Source organism: Bos mutus, chromosome 8, assembly GCF_027580195.1.
Source record: "Bos mutus isolate GX-2022 chromosome 8, NWIPB_WYAK_1.1, whole genome shotgun sequence".
NCBI lineage: Eukaryota > Metazoa > Chordata > Mammalia > Artiodactyla > Bovidae > Bos > Bos mutus.
The window spans coordinates 82,476,691-82,498,252 of NC_091624.1; the positions used below are offsets into that span (position 1 = coordinate 82,476,691).

At 47.0% G+C, this 21,562-nt stretch overlaps 1 long non-coding RNA gene across 6 annotated transcripts in view; it reads left to right on the plus strand.

Annotated features, from left to right (window-relative positions):
- The window catches only part of LOC106700556 (uncharacterized), a 64,023-nt gene that overhangs the window by 23,503 nt on the left and 18,958 nt on the right, over positions 1-21,562 (plus strand). For 3 of the 6 annotated variants that reach the window (XR_011465174.1, XR_011465173.1, XR_011465176.1), the window contains 4 exons: positions 13,977-14,126; positions 17,148-17,285; positions 19,084-19,223; positions 19,466-21,310. This is a non-coding gene — a long non-coding RNA (uncharacterized lncRNA). Of the gene's footprint in view, positions 1-7,091; positions 7,215-13,976; positions 14,127-17,147; positions 17,286-19,083; positions 19,224-19,465; positions 21,311-21,562 lie in introns of those variants that run through there. The other 3 variants (XR_011465175.1, XR_011465178.1, XR_011465177.1) reach the window with 2 other exon arrangements.

Genomic DNA, 21,562 nt, shown 5'->3' on the forward strand with positions numbered 1-21,562 from the left:
GACCCAAAGAGGCAAAGAGACTTGTCCAAGGTCACTTCCCTAGCTCATGCTAGAACCTGAATTGGAACTGGGAGTTCTAACTTCCTGTCTCATGATCTTTGCAGGAGCCAAGCTGATCATGCTTCCTAGCGGTTCTGTTCGGACACCTATGTTGTTAGCATTTGCCCACTAAATCCTAGATGCACAGAGCCATGTCCATCAACTTCATCTCTTTGTCCCCAGAAAACCATCTCCTTTAGTAGGAGTTCTCTGCACATTTATTAAAGGAATGAGTATTATTCACCACGATGCACTGTGCTCTCAACCTATAAATTAGTAGTTCTCAACCTTGGCTAAACATTACAATCACCCAAGGGAGCTTTTAAAAAATGCCAATGCCCACACCACACCCCTTGAGATTTGAATTTAATTGGATTGAGGAAAGACCAGGCACTGGTAATTTTTTAAATCTCCCTAGGTGATTCTAATGCAGACAGGGTTGCGAGCCACCTCCCAGGACAAAGTCTTTTTCCAAAGATTCCAAAATTGAGAAGTTTCTTATTCTATAGAAAGGGATCAGTACAGAACCACTGTAACTTAGCAATTAGGAGCAAACCTTTCTTTTAAACAGGAAACTGACTTGCTCTTCAAACCTTTTCCATGTGAAGAATGCAAATTACATTGCCCACTCAGAATAATGTAGTTTGGAATCTATTAATCTGATGCTGGTATTTACATGGGGCAATTTTTCCAAACTTAGCTTTAACCATGTGGGCAGTAGTACCAACTTAAAGCTCTCAGGTAGCCCGAAGGGACTGACTCATTTACTACAAAAGCTGGCCCACTAGAAGCAAAGTTAAGCAAAGGACAGGGGACTCACCAGTGTTTAGGGGTTTGCTTATTTAGACATCAATACCCATTGTACCCTCTGCAGTAACAATGCCTTGCTGCCACTGGTATGGCAATGAGGCCTTAGTAGAAGAATGTAGGTCAAAAACAAAATAGTGAGACATCATCTCAGGCTTCTTCCTGGACAGGAGCCCAAGAAGAATAGAAGACAAGGCTTTGGAAGGTCTCAGAGGCTGCTAGCCTCCTGGAGTCACACTTGATGGTCTTTTCCATTTTCAGGGAACATCCCTAAATGACTAAGTGCCCAACAACACTCTTACCTGTCAAAGAGGGAAATTCAGAGTGCTCATGTATGGTGGCACAGGTTGTCCACTGTCCAGGGGAACTTGGTGTAAGGGGGTGGAAATCTGAAGTGAGAAAAGGTGTTTTCAGGAAGCCAGAGGGTTCTATTTGTAGTTCACAGAAAGGCCTCACCTGGAAACACGGGGGCCTGAAGAGGGAGAGAGACAAAGACACAACCGTACCCTCGTTATAGGTAGCAGAGACCTGGTGATGAAGGCAGAGAAGAAGAGAGGAGAAATGATGTAAAGTGTTGGGAGAGGTTATGAGGAGCTCTCCACCCTCACAGAATATGCTCCAATATCAGTGCCTCTCCACGGTTGTGAAGGTGGAGATAAAACAGGAAAATGTACAGGAAGCCAGAGAAACATGGAAATGGAGTATCTGTAGAAAAGACAGTAAGATATACAGAGAAAGGAAGTCCAAGGTGGGAACGTTTTTCACATATTCACTCTCTCACCAGTTGAAGTTAAGGCCCCTGCCACGCATGGCTCATGGGCTTGCCTGCTGCTGTCACAAGCTGGTTCAGCTTTGGGGAAAGAGAAAGGAAGAGAAGGCGTCCTGGCAACAGTCCCCGATGGAGGGTCAGGACAGACGCCTTAACCAGTGAATGCTTCCAGATGCACTGAAGTGTCCTCCCAAAACACTGCCCAAGAAACAGCTTAACCAGAGAGTGACTCCTCTAGAGGGGGAAAAAAAATCAGTCATGTTGACAAGGTCAAAATACCAAGAAAACAGCCTTCCCAAGTGAGCAATTCTGGGTCAGGATCACAGTTCATTAGAACATACTCTTTTCTGCTTCTCCCTTCTTAGACCTCTCGGTTAGGGTGTGATTTTTAATATATGCACCCACACAGAGGGTCTCAGGGTACACAGTGTCTAATAAAACATGTAAAAGATTGGATCTGGGGAAACGATTCTCATCCTGCTAACTGTTGAAAAGAAAGACTCTAAGGGAGGTGCTACAGTAGTAGCCAAATACTGAGGACAAATTAGCCCAGGTAGTATTTGGGCATAGAAGGAGTAAGTTATGGTGTGGTCTGCCCTGTTCCAATATTGGGACTCAGCGAGCACTCAAATTTCCCTCAGGGTCTGGAAACTGAGGCAGTTTGGACGGTTTCCCCTTTGGTTGCACCATAGAAAGCTCAGGGAGAAAGCCAGTGGAGTGAGAGAGAAGGAAATAAGGAAGGGAGGAAAGGGAGGATGGAGGGAGGAAGGAACACAGATAGGGAGGACTCACTTATTGAGCACAGACTGCTTGCCAGACATTGCTTTTGGCTTTTTCATTCATGCAATTCCGCAGACATTTTAGAACACCACTGTGAGGTTGGTATAGTTGCCCAGCTAATGAGTGGCCAGGTTATATTCAAGTCAGGTTTGTCTGATTTCCACTTTCCTCTCTTTTCCATGGACTAAATCTACATGCATATACACCTATGTATGTGTTTGTGCATATGTGTTTTATCACATCAGTGTTTCTTAATACTGCCCTTGTCACCAAGCAACCAAACAGTGCGGATAAATTTCCTGTTACATTTCTGTTTTTTATCATGTCCTCAAGCTAATTGGTTTTCCTCTCTTCAGAGTGGCCTCCAATGTTGTCGGCATCAGACTTTGCCTGTATATTATTGAGGAAAGGGGGAAAAGAGGAAGGGTTGAAGCCAAGGGAGATCATTTGTCCTGGTTCTGTTGCCTACTGGGCAGGATTTGTTTTCTTTTTTTGTGGAAGGGGTGAGTGCCACTGTTTTGCTGCCCTGCACCACCAACTGGGAATTCTCAGATCTCCTTTAGATAAACAGCTCAGCCCTCTTCAGTCCACAACCTGATAGTTGGAATCTTCCCTTTGCCTTGGAGAAGCTTGGAGAAGCCTTGGAGAAGCTTCTTTTCAAGCAGTCATCCCATACTTCTCTTAAAGAGGCACCTCCGAAACAGGCATTGAAGACCTTGCCCCTATTGCCAACAGCCTCTGTGTTGTTTTCCTGAGAGGAAGGGGAGAGGGGCTGGGTTGGGGGCTACATAGTCATGAGGCTCTACCTCCCTCCCCAGCAGAGGAGAGCTGACCAGGTTCTCCCCCACCCCCATTCCGTGTCTCCCTGGAGCACACACAGATGCTTCAGGAGGAGATACTATCACAAAAGGGTTTATTAGGGAGAGAAAAGTGTGAAAAGGATGGAGCTGTTGGCAGGGACGCCTGCTCCATGGTTCAGCCTCTGCTGTCTGCAGGCTCCGTTGATTGATCCTTCCCTTTTTTTCTCCACTCCCTACTTTCCAAGGGTTTATATTCACTTTACAAAGAAAAGCCATCGCCAGGCAAAGATGTTTATAGCATTGTATTAAAGTTTGGTGGAGAGGAGGGGAAAGGAAGGAAAAGGCTGGATTGGGGGGTGTGGGGGGGAAGACAGTGAGAGAAAGCAAAGGCAGGCATGCATGAGAGGCCGGAGCAGCAGCCAAGAAGAGGAAAAAGGACTGCCGGGGACAGGCAGACAAAATGTGCCTGGAGCCTTTATAGAAAAAGCGCAAAGACCTGAACAGGAGAAGCAGTTAAACACCCAAGTGCAAATGGACTTTGGGATTCTCCTGGCAGAAAGGGCTGCCAACAAAATACAAAATAGGCCACCTTGACGACCCAGAGAAACAAGTTCTGAGAAGGCCGTTAGGAGATGCCCAGAAAAGGGCCAGCAAGTAAATATATAAAGGGCAGAGTATGCTAATATGCTGTGAGCCTTTAAACTGGAGGCGGGGGTGTGAAAGAGGGGGACAGGGAGAGAGAATATGAAGGTCTGAGACAGAGCAACATCAAGTGAAAACAAAAGCAGCACAGAGACAGGCAGGGACAAAAACACACACACACACACACACACACACACACACAGCCAGACCCCAAGAGAAGGACACACAGAGAGAGTCACACACAGAGAAAGACAGGAAAGGGCTGAGGAAGGGGGGTGACGAGTGGGAGTGGGGTGAGAGAGAAAGTCTCCAGCCAAATGCAGGAGACTTGGCAGTGGGACAGCAGCGGGCGGGCGGGCAGTAACTGCACTTGCTGTGTCTCGTCTATTGTTGTCTCCGAGGGGGGGATAGGGGGAGTTGTTTGTTTGTTTTGTTGTTTGGCCTCTTTGTCTCTTTTGTTTCAAGTACTGAGTTTGCTTCTTTCCCAGACTCTGGGCTGATGGAAGACCTTTATGGATTTTTCTTAAAGAGACAGGATTAGCTAGTGTCCTAGTATTAGCAATTTCTCAGTCCTAACCAGTTCCTGCCTAAGTGACTGTTTTACTAATTTTTTTAAAGGATTATATTAAGAATGGAGAGTCGATGTGTATGCTGCTTTTTGTGGTAGTAAGAATGAACTGGTCAATTTCACCCTCCCCACTAAAGCTCTTCCTATGGGACTGCCAATACTACAGGAGGCAAGAAAGAAAAGACAAAAAGGAGAAGAAAATCCTACAAACAACAGTAATAGGGAACATACAAAATTAATTTCAAACACATTGGTAAATGTTCTACTTAAAAAAACAACAACAACTAAGCCTCAAGATTTGAAATATAAACTTGAAGTTGTAAATAATCAGGAGAGGGGCTTTGAAGGAAGAAGGATGGCTCCTCATCCTTCCGGTGACACTGCCAACACGCTGCCCCATCTCTTGGTGTTACACCAGGGCTTTCCCCAGGCTCCATCCCAGAAGATAAATGGCACCGCCATCAGGCTCTGGGTCACTCCCTACCCCCTCCTTGGCCTTCCTGAAAGGAAATGACCATCCACATGCTGGGGCAGCTAGGTGTCACAACGCTGAGCAGAAAGTTGCTTTCTATTCACTTGAGGAGAGGCAGGGGAAAGGGGTGTCCCTCAAGCCTTTCACTTCTTTGTTTCCAGAGAGACTTGTAGTTTCCTTTTCCAGTAATGGAACTAGGTTTTGGTCTACAGAAGACAGCTTCTGAAGGAAATGAAATTTTAAAACACTCCCAAATTCATCTAAGTTGGGTTTTCAATACCTCTCTAGTCCTCAGCCAGCCCTTTTCTTAATCTTATCTTCCTTCTCTCCTCTCCTGCCTTAAAATCTCCGAGTGAAATCTCGGGTGCCAGAGATGAAAAATAAATAAATACAGCCCTAGGACTATGGAAGGGTAGGTGGGGGTGGGGATGGCAAAGGGAAGTCGGGGTTCTTTTGTGCACGGATCCTTTATACTCAAAGTAAACACCGACCGGCTTCAGTGGATTCTCCTGCCCCCAAGCCAAGTGTGGCTGGGTACCGCTGGCTCTGGGGGTTTAGGTGCCTCTCCTCCGCCGGCCCTTGAGAAGTTTGGGACTTAACAGCTTTGTCAACTGCTCAAACTCAGGGGTGGTAGGAGGAGGAGTTAAGAATCAGGGCAGCTTACACCCACAACTTTATCCACTGCCTTCCTCCTCTACCTTAATTTTTCTCCTTTCGCCTCCCTCTTTATCCCCACTCACCACGCCTTTTAAAAAGCCGCCACAGGCATCTCACCCGCCGATGAAGCGGTTTTACTGTTACTGCTGGGCTGCCATTTGAATGGGCCGGGAAACCTCCCGCCTTCCCAGGCCACACTCCGCTGGGTTTTCTCCCACATACGCTTGGTGACAACGTGGGCCTGAGCAGGCAGGGACCAGCCCGGGGGTGGGTTCGGGGAGCGGGGTTGGGGGGGCCGGCGAAGGGGCGAGGAGGTGGAACCTCGGTCCCAGGCAGCCGAGTCCTAGCGGGGCCTGTGTGAGGAGCGCCCTGAAGGAACCCCGAATGAGTTGGGCATGCAGGGCAGGTGTTCCCCAGCGCAGGGAAGTCAAAGGAAGGAGGTGGGGAGGGGGCAGGTCTCAGCTGCTCCCTCCGGTAGCCGTTTGTGGGCACCTTTGTTTTGGGTAGATTTTTTCACGTCCGTGGTCACATGAGGTAACAGGCAGCCTAACCTTGAGCGCCTGGCAAACTCGAGTCTGATGCTGGGGACGCTAAGGCGGCCGGGCTGAACCCATTAGCCCCTAGGGATGCCCGTGGGGCAGGCATCGTCTGCAAACGACAACAGGAACGCACCCAGCACGTGGAAGGATCGAGGCAAAGTGCTGGCCCCAACCCTGGGGTGGGGGCGGGGGAGAGGGGTTAGTCCGATCCCCACACCAATCCAGTGGGATTCAGAAATGACCCCAGGACCAAGAGTCTGCCCCGCGCGGTGCGCAGAGGATTACGTTTCTCTGCCCCGCACCCGGCCGGGCGGCGCACCCGGGGATCCAGTTTCCTTCGGAATGTTCCCGTTGACTTGGTTTGAAAGTTGAAGCCCCGGGGTAGTAAGGCTGGCTGCAAAAATCTCCAACCACACTAATCCTAGACAAAATAAAAACACAATAGGCCGCAAACCAACCAACTCGGGGCATTTCTGTGGGGGTCTCCCGGCGGGGCGCGCGTCGCTGCAGAACCTGGAGGGACGCAACCTTTCTACCTCGAATTTTCCGTGTGTAGGAAGACCTCAGGAAGGTGTTAGAATAGGGTCTCCCCTCTACTGCCTACTTCGTTTCCTAAACTGGTATAAAAACATCCCTGGAACCAACTGCAGCCGCAGCTCTGGCGGGAGTAGGGGGCGGGGTGGGGTGGGGTGGTGGCCCAGGAGGATTGCCTTCAGGCTGAACTCCGCCACGAATTTGCCCCACGCCAGGATGGAGGGTCTCTTAGGGAGACGAAACCCAGCTGGAGAAATTGCGGCCTGGGAGCCCCTGGCCCCACTCGCAAGACAACCCGCCCGGCGCGAAGGATGCGTCTCCCGAACCCCGCGCAGGAAAACTGGAAGGCAGGCAGACTCTTGAGCTCCAACGGAGTGTAATCTCAAAGAAGAAAAAAAAAAAATCTTTAAAAATGAAAAGGGGGGATAAAAAACTAAATTTGAACAAAACTAAATTACAAGCCCACAGGTCCCTGCGCCGCAAACGAGGTGGGGGAGGAGGGGGCGGAACGGCCGAGGCACTGAGAGTGGGGGATGCAGCATGAAATCCGTCCCCTGCAGAGTCGGTGCCTTCGGGGGCTCCACCGCCGCACGCTCCGACTTGCAAGGTTTGGACACACAGGGGAGGCCGAAGGTGGGAGGGAGAGGCGAGAAAGAGAGGTGGAGGGAGGGTGTGTGTGTGGGGGGGGTCTTTTTCTCCTCTCGCCAGCTCCAGCCCAGGCGAACTGGAGGTGGCAAAGCGGTAGAAAACTTTGGAAAGTTTGGGTAGCGTGGTTAGCGGTGGAGACGCAGGGCAAACAAGCCATTCTGGGGAAGGCGTGGGGGAGCGGGCTGGGTGTTATTGGGACGCCAGGTCCTCAGGCGGTTAAAGATCCAAGTCTCTCGGGTCAGCTTCGCCTATGGCCCCAGAGGCTTCTAGGGGCCAGTACCCCGGGAAAGTTTGAGAACGTTTCTCTAGGAGACTGACGAGGCAGAGCCGGAGTTCCGCGATTTGTGTCGGTGCGGAAAGCATTACCCCATGACAGCTCAGAGCTTGTCTGCCAAAGCGGGATTAGATCCGCTGGCTCAAGGGCTCGGTCCCCCACCTTCCCTCACCCGGCGAGGGCCTTGCGCGCGCCTGGGATCTTTGGGGTGATATGCGCGGTTTTGAGTCGCGCCACGGGTATCCATGTACCACGTGCGTCCACGGACTCCGGCGGGCACCTTTGGGAGAGTGCCCCCGAAGGGGAGGGGGCCACGCAGCCGGGATCGTGCTGCTGCGACGACATTCCAGCTGGTGCACATCCTTGCTGGAGGCAGGACACAGTGGCCCAACCCAACTTCTCTCCGCGCCTTGGGAAGGAAGTGTGGTGCGCTCGTTGGAGCGCGAGGCTGCCGCCGCCCATTCCACATACTGCCTGGCATCCTGCTTTTCCTCACTGCACACCAGGGAAAGGCATAATTCAATTATATCATCCAAGTGCAACACAGCCTTTTCCTCTTTTGCCCTGGAGCCTACGACGTTTCGAAGGCGAATCTCCCAATTCTCAAATAAATACCTATCGCTCCAAAGCCGAGCTGGGTTCTCTAGTAACTACTGAGGGGAAAAAAGAATTCAAATCGGATATGAGTTTACAGCCTGAAGCGGCTTATTTAGGCTCATTGAGTGCCATTCCAAATGGCACAGCTCGCGCTATTTCGAGAGAAGTTGGAGATTGGAGAGAAAACGGGGTTATTTAAAGTGACTCCCAGAAAGCAACTTTTCTTCTCCTGGCTCCCTCGGTGACCGTGTCTGTGCTCCAGTTTAATGCAGCCCGTGCGACCCAACCTTTGATATTTAAGCCTTGCCAGCTCCTGGGTGAAACTACCTGTTGGGAGATTCCGCAGCCTAGACATTCGGCCCTCACTTCCCCGGTGCAATCCTGGCAGCGATGGGATGTTTCTGGGGTTGGCACGAGAAGGGAGAAGAGCGGAGAGCCGGGAGCAGCGGACAAAGTCAGCTGCGCCTGGCAGTGCCCAGTGAGCTGCGCCCGCGCTTCTGCTCGCTCTTGGAAAACTGGAAATAGTACGCTGAGCGGGGCCCCTGGCTTCAAGGATGGGCCCAAACTCAGCTCGATTCTCTAAATTAGGAAACCACGTAGCGGTGCCGTTTGTACTGGCACCTCGGTACAAGTCTAACTTTAAAAAACAAAAAGCCTCCAGGCGGCTTCCTCGGCGCCCACCCCAACCCGGCACTCGCAGACCCCGCACTTTCTCCGGCACCAAAATTCCCTTTACTACTTCTGGAAATTCGGAAAACTCCTCAGACGCTTGGACGCGCTGCAACCCAGAGGCTGCTTAAAGCTCTTGCAGGAGTTGCTTGAGGGAAATCACTCTGTTCTTACGAGCAAACAGAATCTCTGTATTTTAAAACAACCTAACTGGATGAGGGAGTGGAGCTAGGAAGGACAATTTGAGCAGTCTTTGCAGCCTGTTGGAGGAAATTTCGGAAGTTGCGGACAGGGGCTTGTCTCTCACAGGAACCTGTGGCAAGGACAGTTCGGGCCGGGCCCTGGGTCTAGAAGTCTCGCTTGGGAAGCACACAACCAGGGTCTGGCTCACGCGGTTTAATAACATTCTTTCCGGCAAACTCTCCGGCACATTCTGTCCTGACATTAAACTGGGGTGGCCGTTTAAACGCAGGCTGGGCTAAACCGGAAAAATTTCCCCCAGACGCGGAAGGCATGCCGGGTTGTATCTCCGATGCGGGTTTCTGCTTTTTGATAACGAACCCCACTCTGTTTTGGGAGCAGTGGAATTGGGAGAGGCCTTACGGAGGGGCCGATTTGGGGGTTGGAGGGGGCGGAAAGTCTCTGTAGCTAAGGGTACAGTGGAGCTTTATTTCTCGGCGCACGCGCTTCCATCCCCGTGGTCACAAAGCACTCGGCTGAAAACGAAATGGGGAGAAATATTAGGCAACTGCAGGGAAGAAGGGGGGTAATCCTCGTCTTGTTTAGGATGCTCGTTTTGACAGCAGAGACTGAGGGGCTATGTAGAAGAAAGAGAATTTATTCGTGAGAATTAATTGCACGGGGATGAGTATTGAGACTTCGGACCTAAAAGATAGCTCAGAACCTTTCCCGCGTCACAGTCTCTTTTTGTGATCCTGGCAATATTAGACTGTTTGGCCCTTAAGTCACACCCCTAGTCCCAGACCTTAGTGGCATTTCCCATCCCCATGTGCCTCCTTCCTGTGGACTCATCTCGGCATCCTTGCCCAGTACCTAAGGGAGTCTGGAACAACTCCTGCAAGCTTGCCCTTCGCAGGGCGCACACACATGGGTGGGCTTTCCCCACGCGGCTGTCTCCTCTGCCCCAGAGACCCCTCAGGGGCCTGGGAAACCCGAAGTATTTTCCAGCGCTCAAACTCGGCACTCCTGTTCTATTTCAGTTCAGTCCCAGGGGCACGGACCCAAGGATAATAAACAATGCTGCTTATTAGAGATACAAACGGGCACAGAAAAGAACCACACAGAAAAGCAAACGCAGAAAGCATTTTAACAAGTGGCCAGACATTCAGAATTGCCATTGAAATTGACTTGTAATGTACAACAGAAGGGATTTCTCTGAAAGACACTGAAGTTCGAGGAATATAGGTTTGTCAAAGCGTGATGATTGATGGAGCAGTTTGTATTTACTTAGTTTTTCTCTGGAAATCAGGCAGAGCTGCTGCCACCTGCGGATGCCTCTCTACAGGAACCTCCTTCTTCCTCCCTCTCCCCCCACCCCTTCCCCTCTCTTAGATCGCTAGCTTCATAAAAAAAAGGGAGGGGTCTTTCAGGTGTCCCTATACTTTGGTACCGTTATTTCAGATCCCACAAGAACAGAAAAGACTACCTTCTCTTTAGGCAGTGACAACACGGGCTTTGGGAGGAGATGTCATTGTTTAACAGGCATGGTCAGATAATTCAGAGATACCAAAAAAAAAAAAATCCACTTTTTCTCCTTTTTTAAAAAATAGAAATGTAGATACCTTTTGAGTCTGACCTTCAGAGTTGGGGGTTGGGGGAAGGCTGAAGATTCCTCCTGGGGAGCGGGTGAAACCAATTTTTACCCTGCAATGGCCTCAGGAAAGGGCCTCCCATATGCTCTGAACACCCCCCCTTACAATGTCAGAAAAATATTCCTGCCTCCAATATTGGCAAGAGGCTACTGTGACAGGCGGTGCTGCTTTAAATAGGAAGAAGACCACAGGGTGAAAGGAGTCTCAACCTTTCTACCCATCAGACTACCTGCCATCCTGTCCCCAAAGGCCCAGCACTGGCAAAGCAGACTATAAGGAAAAATTTGATTTTGAGCAGGGTGGGAAATGAATCCATGCATGTTCCAGAAACAAGCTACCATTGGATTCTCAGGAGCTGGGTTACCCCAGAATAGGTCTCCCCAATCCAGCTGCTGAAGTGTTATTGTCTGAGCATCTCTGCCTTCTATGACTCAGTCTTTTGTTGACCCTTTTCTATGATCCATAGACTTTTGTTGTGGTGGTGATAGTGGTGGTGGTTCAGGTAATGTTGGAAGAAACCTCAGAGGTGTTTTCATCCAATTCTCCTGGGCAGCTCTCCTTATGGTTGTGTTAAGGGGAGGGTCTAGTCTCTCCAGGGCCAGCCCTGCACCCACATAAAACTCTCAGCCTAGGAGACTGGACTGGGGCTAACCCTGGCTGGGCCTTGAATTTCATCCCCTGTGCCAACCAATGACAACTCTTTTTGTCAGGAAATCATCATGGTGCCAACTGCACCCAAAGAAGAGCCTAAACTATCTTTTCCCACCTCCCCCCACCCACCCCCTTAAGCTGATGGCGTTCCCAGAGTGTTGATGTATTTTTTTTTCCTAATTTAATTCCTGTATTATTTTAGAACTTTTTCAGCTGTGTCTGGCCCTTTCCACCTACCCTTTAGTTGACAACTTTTAGCAAGGGTCTCTGATGAACTCAAGCTTAAGAGACCTCCTTTGCAAAGTGTGTAGCTGAGTTTTAAAAGGTGCCTCGGTCACTTTGGAGGGGGAGGTGAGCCCTGCTCTGTCCTCCCCATAGTTTTCCAAATCAACTGGCCTGTACCTTATAATTTTACAGATGAGGAAACAAAGGCTCAGAGAAGGTAGTTGACTTCCTAAGAGCACACAGTGAGCTGAGAGCAGAGTCTGCATTATACTCCAAGATTCTTGATTTTGAAGTCCGTTTGCTCAGTTTTGAGGGTTTGTGATCGCTAAAGTAAACTACTGTTCAGGAAGCATCAACTTCGTGCCAGACCACGTGCATGCCAGACACTTTATGTAAGTCATCACTACAGCTGTTCTGAAGAGCATCATTAGCCCCAATAAAAATTTTAAAATCAAATTATGAAAGTAATAATATGCATAAATCAAAATACAAAGGGACATAAAATGAAAGTAAAAGTCTCCCACTCTATTCTTCCCTCCTGCCCAGAATACCACTGACCTTTTTTGTCCTTTAGTGACTCTCTTCCATATCGGGCAGACCTTATCATTACTTTATGAAGAAGAAGCCAGCTCACATTAGGTGGACTGGCTGGGGCTACCTGTCCCCAGGCTCAGCCTTCCATTCTTCTGCATTAGCTCAGGTGAGTGGGGAGAAAATGGAAGTGAAGAAAGCCAGAGATAAAAAGAAAGGTCAGGTTAGAGTTAATATCACCCCTTCCTTTCCTCTCTTCCTGCCCCATCTAGGCACTTACTCACGCTACAGTTTTTCAGGAGACCAAACCATGGCTCTCTCGGTGCAGATATCCTGAGGTTCATCTGTGACAGCAATTGGACCCGCAGCTCTCCTCAGGCCCCGGTCACCTGAGTACTGCCTCCAAAGTGCTGCCCCTACCCTGTACTAGCTCCAGGACTGGAGCAGATGTCCTGGGCTTGAGACTTTCCTGAACAACTCTGAGAGTTGTTCTGAGGCTAAAATGAGAGGCAGGGAAAAGACTCTGTAAACTTGAAATCTTTCCATGTAAATACAGCAGCTGCCTTTCAAAGACCTGGATAGGAACCCTGCGCCCTACTCCTGTAGAACAGTGGATTTTTAGGGATCTAAGGGTTTGCATTTTGTCTGTGTTCTGTCTGTATGTAGGGGCAGGGCTACAAGTGTGTTTTAAAGTAGAAACGGCTGTTTTTTTATCCCTGAAGGATGACAACACTGAGTCTTTGGTATCTGGGTGGATTTCTTTCTACTGGAGAATAGATACAGCCAAGCTGTTGAGGGTAGGAGGAGGCAGTTGCCTTGCTTGGGGTGCACAGTGGAGTGGTAAGAGGTGTGGCTGAAAGGATGCTTCAGCTGGTCCCCGTGGGTAGGTGTCTTCCTGCAAAGGCTGACCTGAGATTGTTCAGGGGCAGGAAGGGTGGTGAAGCTGAACACTGCCGGGTGCGGGGTCGGGGGGAGGGGACGCGGGGTGGGGGTCATTTCATTTGTTTGTTATTATTTCTTGAGAGGAAGGGGAGGGCTATTAGAGAATGAATTTAATAATTCTTGCAGGAAGCTAGTCTTGTCTTTGAGGCTCCTTCATTCTGGAAGAATCTTTAGAAACATCCTCAACTGAGGGGCCTCCAAGTGACAGCAAATGATAAGCTAGGGCCCCGGTCTCCTAAGCTTTGCAGAGGAAGAGCAGCTGGGGTTGGGCTGGTGCCTCTGAAAAGCCCTTTTAGAAACTTGCCCAGAGTCCAGTAACATGCCCAGATCTGAGATGAGATGGAGGGAGACTGTGAGCATCAGGGAAGAAGAAACGGTTTTAAAATGAATGAAGCGGGCCGGGGAGTGGGCTGGTTCCAGAGAGAAACCATGAAAGGAGTGAAAGTCAGATTTTCGGGGAGGCCCAGCCAGCTGCATAGCCTGCTTTCAATGCCTGTGTCAGGACAAAGGATGCTGCGCCCCCTGGTGGCAGACTGGCGGTCGGCGCCCGCGCGCTGCGGCGGAGACCGGCGACCAGACCCAAGGACCAGCTGAAAAAGTCGGCGGGTCAGATGCCTTTTCTTCTGTTTGCTAAGGGAGTTGAAGTTGAAATAGCCTTTGCTTTCTCAACTCTGCAGTCTAAATAGAGACGTTGGTGTAAAGTGAGCGGGTTTTGTAATTCTGGCATGCAATTTAGGCCGACAGGACAATGCCTGTTTAGAAGTAACCTAGTGGGGTGGGAATTGCCCTGGCTGGGAGAAAAGATCGGCATTTAAGCGCAGAGCTGGTCTGAGGAGAGTCTTTAAAAATTTAAGAACCTCCCTTTCTCAGTTTTAACACAAAAGGGGCTACAGTAAGATGTTTTAAAATTCTTTTGCTGGGATTTATGAGATAATCGTTACTCTTTTGCCAGAGCCTTGCACATTTGACATTTTTATTATTGTTTTCTATTTATATGCAGGTGCAAATGTTAGGTTTCAGCATCCTGAGTTCCCTGATTCTGAGCAAAGATTTGTGTGACTCCTTTCCTTTAAAAATGTAAAGAAAACCCTCCCTTCATCGCAGAAGCCATCGTCTCCACCTTTTGTGGAGCCTCCTGCAAAAAGCCGCAGTGAGTGCAGGTCTTTAGTCTCTGCTCTGTTTCTTTTAAAAATAAAGTATGAAAGTGTTGTGCTGGAAATTATGCTGCTAAGTGTTACATGTGGTAGGTGTGAATGTATGTTTCAATAGTTCCAGGCACAAGACCAAAAACTTCCCCAGAATTAGCAGAATTTTCAGCTATAATCTGGCTAACATTTCAGCGAATAGGTACAAAGGCCTGTTTGGGAGCACGCCACTTCCAAGGAGCTGTAGAGTTGAGTTTCCACTGACATATTGAGCCGTCCCTTGTATGGTCAGGTGATGTTCAGTGGGATCAGCCCCAGGAAGAGTTTTGTGGTGGCTGCGAGTTCCCTCTCCTAAAACCTGCAGATCGAGTCTCTGCGTAGTCAGTTGTACCCCCAGGGCAATTCTTCTTGCTCTGCACTTGAAGTCTTATCACAACAGAATGGGTACATTTTTTTGTTTTTGAGTTTAAGAAACTGATTATAGTGCTTTCAAGGATCAGTTGAGTAGCGACCTTAGTAGGCAGAGCTTCAGGGAGTATGTAGTCAGCGTGGATAGTGTCCCTAGGCCATATGCTTCCCGGGAGGAGCAGGGCTGCCTCTCTGAGAGGAAATGGGACGAAGAACAGAGCCCACACAACACGGTGGATGGCGGCTGCTGAGCACAGGGCTGGTGCTTTGACCTGGAGCACTGTGCCTTCAGTTCTCTAAAGTGAAAGCATGAAAATGAAAGTGTTAGTCACTCAGTTGTGTCCGACTCTTTGCAACCCTGTGGACTGTAGCCCGCCAGGCTCCTCTGTCCAGGGGATTCTCCAGAATACTGGAGTGGGTAGGCATTCCCTCTTCCAGAGATCGTCTCAATCCAGGGATCGAACCTGGATCTCCTGCATTGTAGGTGGAGTCTTTACTATCTGAGCCACCAAGGAAGCCCGAACAACTGTATCCTGGACTGAACTGTGTTGGGTCCGCTCCACAATTTTATATGTGGAAGCTCTAACCCCCAGGGCCTCAGAATCTGACTGTATTTGGAAATAGAACCTTTAAAAATTGTTATTCAATTAAAAGGTCAGTATGGTGGGCTCCCATCCAAGGTGACTGGTGTCTGTATAAGCAGAGGAGATCAGGATGCAGGCAAGTACAGAGGGAAGACCCTGTGAAGATATAGGGAGAGGGTGCTCATCATTGAGAAGGAAACGTCAAGACTGAGGCCTTAGAAGAGCCATCCTGCTGACACCTTGATCTCAGCTGCATAGCCTTGAGAATTGTGAGAAGATAAACTTCTGTCATTGAAGTCACTCAGTCTGTGGACTTTGTCACGGTAGCCCTAGCGAACTAACGCAAGCGGCTTCGCAGCACCGGCCAGTTCTGTGTTCCATTTGGGGAAGAAAACCTAGAGCATCAAATTTTTCTAGTCTTTGAGAGAGGTTAAGAGTCTTTTGCTCTTTAAATGTTGGCAGCAGGGCTGATGGCTTCACAGACAAGCAATCTGTGTAGTCCCATGAGACTGGTACTCAGAAGGGCCTCGGTGCTTGGTGTCACGTGAAATTATTCAACGTTGAACAAGGGGTTTGCATTTTCACATTGCACCAGACCCCACAAACTATGGAACCAGTCCAAACATGAAGTTTAAATAAAATTGAAGCATGGTTAATTAAGAGTGTAGGGGCTGAAACAAAATATGTCTGAGGCTGGATGCAGCGTGGGACACAAGTTTAAACTTTTTGTTGCTAAATAGATTATGACTTCCCATTCCCCCAAGCCCCTGGGAAGGAATTTGTGGAGCCCAGAGGTTTCTGGGGGTGGGAAGAACAGTACACATAACTCCCCAGGTGTGATTCCCTGAGATTCTAAATACATGAGCTGCTGCTGCTGCTAAGTCACTTCAGTCATGTCCGACTCTGTGCGACCCCAGAGACGGCAGCCCACCAGGCTCCCCGGTCCCTGGGATTCTCCAGGCAAGAACACTGGAGTGGGTTGCCATTTCCTTCTCCAATGCATGAAAGTGAAAAGTGAAAGTGAAGTTGCTTAGTCGTGTCTGACTCCTAGCGACCCCATGGACTGCAGCCTACCTGGCTCCTCCGCCCATGGGATTTTCCAGGCAAGAGTACTGGAGTGGGGTGCCATTGCCTTCTCCAGAATACATGAGCTAGTGTGACTCTAACAACATCAATAACAACAACACAACTTTTTTTTTTCAGGGATGGTTTATCAGAACCTCAAAATAAGAATATGTTGAGAAGAGGTCCAAGAGGAGGAATTAAGTGTTTGGTTTAGGGTGAAGAGCCAGGCTGGCCCTGTGTATGCCTGATGCTGGAAGCTCTCCCAGAGCCTTGCACCCGGGCACCTAGTTGGGCTCTGGGAAACTGGAACTGAGTATGTGCCCCACTGTGACCTCCATGACTCTGAGGGGCAGTCCAGCTCCCTGGACAAGCAACGTGGAGACACGACAGTGACAGGAGGAGAGGGACTGGCTAGACCACAGTTTTCTGCCCACAGTTGGGGAGCAGGACTCTTTCTCCTTCGGGCTGAGCCAGTCTCAAGGTTCCTGAGAGGTTTCCAGTTGGGTTAGGAGGGCTGAGCTGCGAGGGAATCTGGGCTGCCTGTTTCAAGGTGGGCCTAAGCCCGCGACTTGTGACTCCTGAGGGTCGTGGTGCACGCCATGCCGGCTGACTCTCATTCGGAAGGGAAAATTTTGCCCCTGTGGAAATGAACATCAGTCATCAGGGAGCAGAGTTCCGGGGATATTATGGAGAGATCCTGTTTTTAAGGCTCTGCACTGATTTACAGAAGCTCACTGAAAATATTATAGTGGAATGTTCAGTCAGGAGGTCTGCTTTTCTGGTTCTATTTCTGCCCAGTACTGGCTAACTGGAGAGTGTAAATTTTAAAAGAAATAATTTCATATGCACATTTATGCAAACTCCCTCAGGGCAATGAGTGAAAGACTGTTTGAGACACTCTGAATTTTTTGGAAGAAAGCTGCTGTATAAATTAATATGGAGTTTTGTTTTTTTCTTCCCCCATCCCAGGTCTGCAAGACAGAACTGGAAAGAACTCCTCCCATCACTCATGGGAGAAAATGAAGCTCTCTACTGGCCTCTATCAGAGAAGCTAAAAATTTCCCTTTTTCCTGCAAGTGTCCCAAACCCCATGACTCTTATTTCCAGGTCAGAGACTAAGATTTTATTTTTATTATTCTTTATACTTGGCTTATGGAGAGTGCCCAAATGGCATTGTGATGGACTAATGATTATAAGCCTTCTCTGGGCAAGGCCAGGCCTTGGGTGTGAGAGGAAATTCTATCAAACCTACTCGGTGATTTGCCCAAAGTCACCTGCTACATTCTTCTGACAAACAGCACCCTCCTCCATCCTGGAGTTGGCGAGCAGAGTCCTCCTCTGGACTGAACCCGTCCCAGGATTCTTAAGGGGTTGAGGTAGTGATCCAAAATCTAAGAGAACTGGAATTCGGTATGTGGCATTTCTGATTTCATTCCTAAATGGTAGTTCCCTTCAGCGTGTGGAATATAAGAAACCTCACTAAAATTTTTAACTTAAAAGGCCACTGGGTTAAGACAGATGAAAATTATGTCCATATGAAAACTTGTCCACAAATGTTCACAGCAGCGTTATTCATAATAGGCAAAAAGGAGAAACAGTTCAGACAGCCACCAACTAAATAAATGGATAAACAACTTGTGGTTTATCCTTACAATGGAATACCATTTGGCAATAAAAAGGAATGAAATATTGACACATATTAAAACATGGATGAGCCTTTAAAACATTATGTTAATTGAAAAAGCCAGTCACAAAGGAACAATTAGTACATGATTCTATTCATATGAAATTCTTAGACTAGGCAAATCTAGAGAGAAGAAAATAACTAGTGGTCACCAAGGGGAATAGGTCAGAGTGCAGGCACTGGAAGATGACAGTTGAGTGGTTCAGAGTTTTTGTTGGGGGAGTGATGGAAATGTTCTAAAATTAATTGTGGTGAAGGTTGAACAACTCTGTGAATATACCAAAAAACAGTGAATTTTGCACTTTAAATGGGTAAATTGCATGATGTATAAATTGTGTCTCAATAAAGGTTTTAACCTTTTTTTTTTTTAAAGATACTCTAAAAAAGACCATTGGTTTATGTCTTTTTCTGAAGTTTATTGCCTTGAGATAGATATGAAAGTGTTAGTTGCTCAGTCATGTCTGACTATTTGCCACACCATGGACTGTAGCCCACCAGGCTTCTCTGTCCATGGGATTCTCCAGGCAAGAATACTGGAGTGGGTATAAAATCCAGGGGATCTTCCCAACCCATGAATTGAACCCAGGTCTTCTGCATTGCAGGTGGATTCTTTACCATCTGAGCCAGCAGGGAAGCCTTGGGATAGATATGTCTAGGCTTAAAAACAGATTGTATGAACCAAGAAAAGTGAGAATGTGAAAACTGATTTTTATCTTAGGTAGAGATACTGATTTGAAGAACTACACATAGCCACAATACCTGTAACAGTTTCAAACTGCTAAATTTTTTTTCTAAGCCTGAAATCATTAATATGTCTGTAAACAATGATGGGAAGTGGCTTTGTCTTTTTTGTCTTTTCCCTATTATTTTCTCTTTCTTAACTAATAGCACCCCAGCGTTCTCTTGAGGAACCACCCACCTCATTTGCAGTCCGGGTGGTTTGCATGTTGCCGACCCTATGTTTTAGGCTTTATGACTCTGACCTGATCAGGTAGCAGATTCTACCCAGTGTATTGGTGCTGAATCACATCAGCTCTTCTGAATCCACTGGTAAATTTTCAGGAATTTTGTGAGCCAGTTGTTAAATATCATCACTATTAAAAATTAAAGTATATGAATATATAATTAAATAAATTATATTTAAAACAAAGTGAATAGGTCCTCAAAACTCACCACTTTCTAATTATTTCAATTCCTTACTCTATTATCTATGCTCTTAAGGCTTTTTACATCTCTTGGATCTGGATGGTGGAAGTACTATAGAGTGCTCTGCTATTGTGCATCTTCTCCCAATGCCAAGTTCAGTGACTTCCAGTTGACGGCTTGAAAGTGGACATGGTGGCAATATTTACACCACAGAGGTAGGCAAATACTGTATATAAGGGTTTTTCCTTTTTTGTCAAGGAGATTGTTAAACGGTTACTAGCTCGAGTGGGTTGAATGGTGTCCTGGCAACAGTTGTCTACATCTTAGTCCCAGGAACTTGTGAATATGATCTTATTTGGAGTAGGACTCTACAGGTGAAATTAAGGTTCTTGACATGAGATCATCCTGGATGATCCCAGAAGGCCCTAAATATAATCACGTGTGTTCTTACTTGGAGGGAGATGAACACAAAAGCACAGAGGAGAGACGCAGATCTGAGGAGGAGGCAAGATGGTCATTGAAGCAGAGATCTGAGTAAAGCTGCTACAAGCCAAGGAAACCTGGAGCTACCAGAAGCTGGAAGAGATAAGAAACAGAATCTCTACCAGAATCTCTGAAGGGAGAACAGACCTGGTGACATCTTCATTTTGGATTACTGACCTCCAGAAAGGAGAAAGTAAATTCCTCTTTTTGTAAGCCACCCAGTCTGTGGTGATTGCTTCTGGCTGCCACAGGAAGCTAAGGGCCCATCCAACCACCGAAGCACTACCGCATGGCCCGGTGATGGGCATGTGAGCCACGCTGAGACAACGGGAGGTCAGCTCCTATTGCAAAAGAAATATACCCCTTCTACGAGAGGTTGCTAAGTGGTTCAGTCTTTGCCAGAATATTTGCCAAAGAAGGAGAACAGCACAGAAAGTGGTAAAATTGGGATGCAGAAACAGAAAGAAGAGAGAGAGTCAGAACCCAGATAATGTTATTTGAGAAGCTGAATCTATTCTACTACTGAATTTTTAAAATTCTATGAACAAATTACTTTCTTTTCTTTCTAAACCAAGTTCTTAACCAGTTGTTGTTCAGTCACTCAGTTGTGTCCAGTTCTTTGTGACCCCATGGACTGCAGCATGCCAGGCTCCCCTGTTCCTCACTGTCTCCCAGAGCTTCGTCAAACTCATGTCCATTGAGTCAATGACGTCATCCAACCATCTCATCCTCTGCCGCCGCCTTCTCCTCCTGCCCTCAATCTTTCCCAGCATCAGGATCTTTTCTAATGAGTTGGCTTGACCAATATAGACATGTTAATTTTCACAGCACAGATAGGATTGTAAATACATAAAATTACTATCATTTCATTAGTTACTATTGAAATCAAGCATAACTATATGTCAAACAGTGAACAATCTGAGATCTATCTGAACAAAGCATGCTTATTTGTTCCACTGATAATTACTGAGCCAAACATGTCTCATTCTACTCAGGACAGATATCCATCTATGTAAGAGCTAACAATTTATTTGCCTGTAAGGAGTTCAGTGTAACCCACATTAATGAGATTACCAGCAGGATTAACTTTCCATTTTATAGTTCATATTTTTCCAGACAGTACTAAATTCATGTAATTTCATTATTCTTCCTAAAGAGAATTTGTTTAATGCACAGCTAAAATATTTTAACTTGTTTATGAGATTACATTTAAGTACATTCACAGATCATAAAAAACTCTTTTGGAGTTTTTAGGTTGGGAAAATGTTCTTATAGTTATTTCCAAATGATGTTGTACCTTTGGTAATTTTGTACATTTCAGCAATTTTCACTTTCCATTATCCTTAGTAATTTTTTAATGTGGGCAAGCACATTTCTGAAAGGAGCATGCCAGAGAAAATCCTAGGGACAGATATACCATACTGAACTATTTTTAAAGTAAAACCTTTTTATCTTCAGCTTTTCTATCACTAAACCATTTTTCCAGTTCAAGAGTTTTAAAATTAATTCCCCACCCCCCATAATCCTATCTCTTACCTCTACTTTCAAATACCTTTGTCTTTTGATGAGCGCATTTTGGATGAATTCCCAGTCAACTTTCAAAATTTAATTAAACTCAGCTAAGTTTAACTCAGCTTTAACAGATAGTTTTTTAATAGCTGATTAACTGGGAGCCCATCTTTAGGAATTCTAAGAAAAAAAGGTTGGTGAATGTTGCATCTTGATAAAAGTTCTAATACTGATGTTACTAGCATCAATAAACAAATGCCTGCTTGTGTTGATTTAAAAAGACAATAAACTTTCAAGTGCAAGTATCCAACTAATACATTACTCCGAGTATTTTATATTTGCTAGTAGCATTACTTATCAAAAAGAGACTTTGAGTATTTTCAAGTCAAAAACCCCACAAAAACCAACAACCACATAGGGAATAAGAGATTGTACTGAGGACATATACATTAATCAGTCATTAACAACTCAAGCCTACTCTTCTAGGATAATTCTTCTTCTGTACAAAAATGTAGCCACTACTGGGGAGAGATGGATTGGGATTTGGGGGTTAGTAGACACA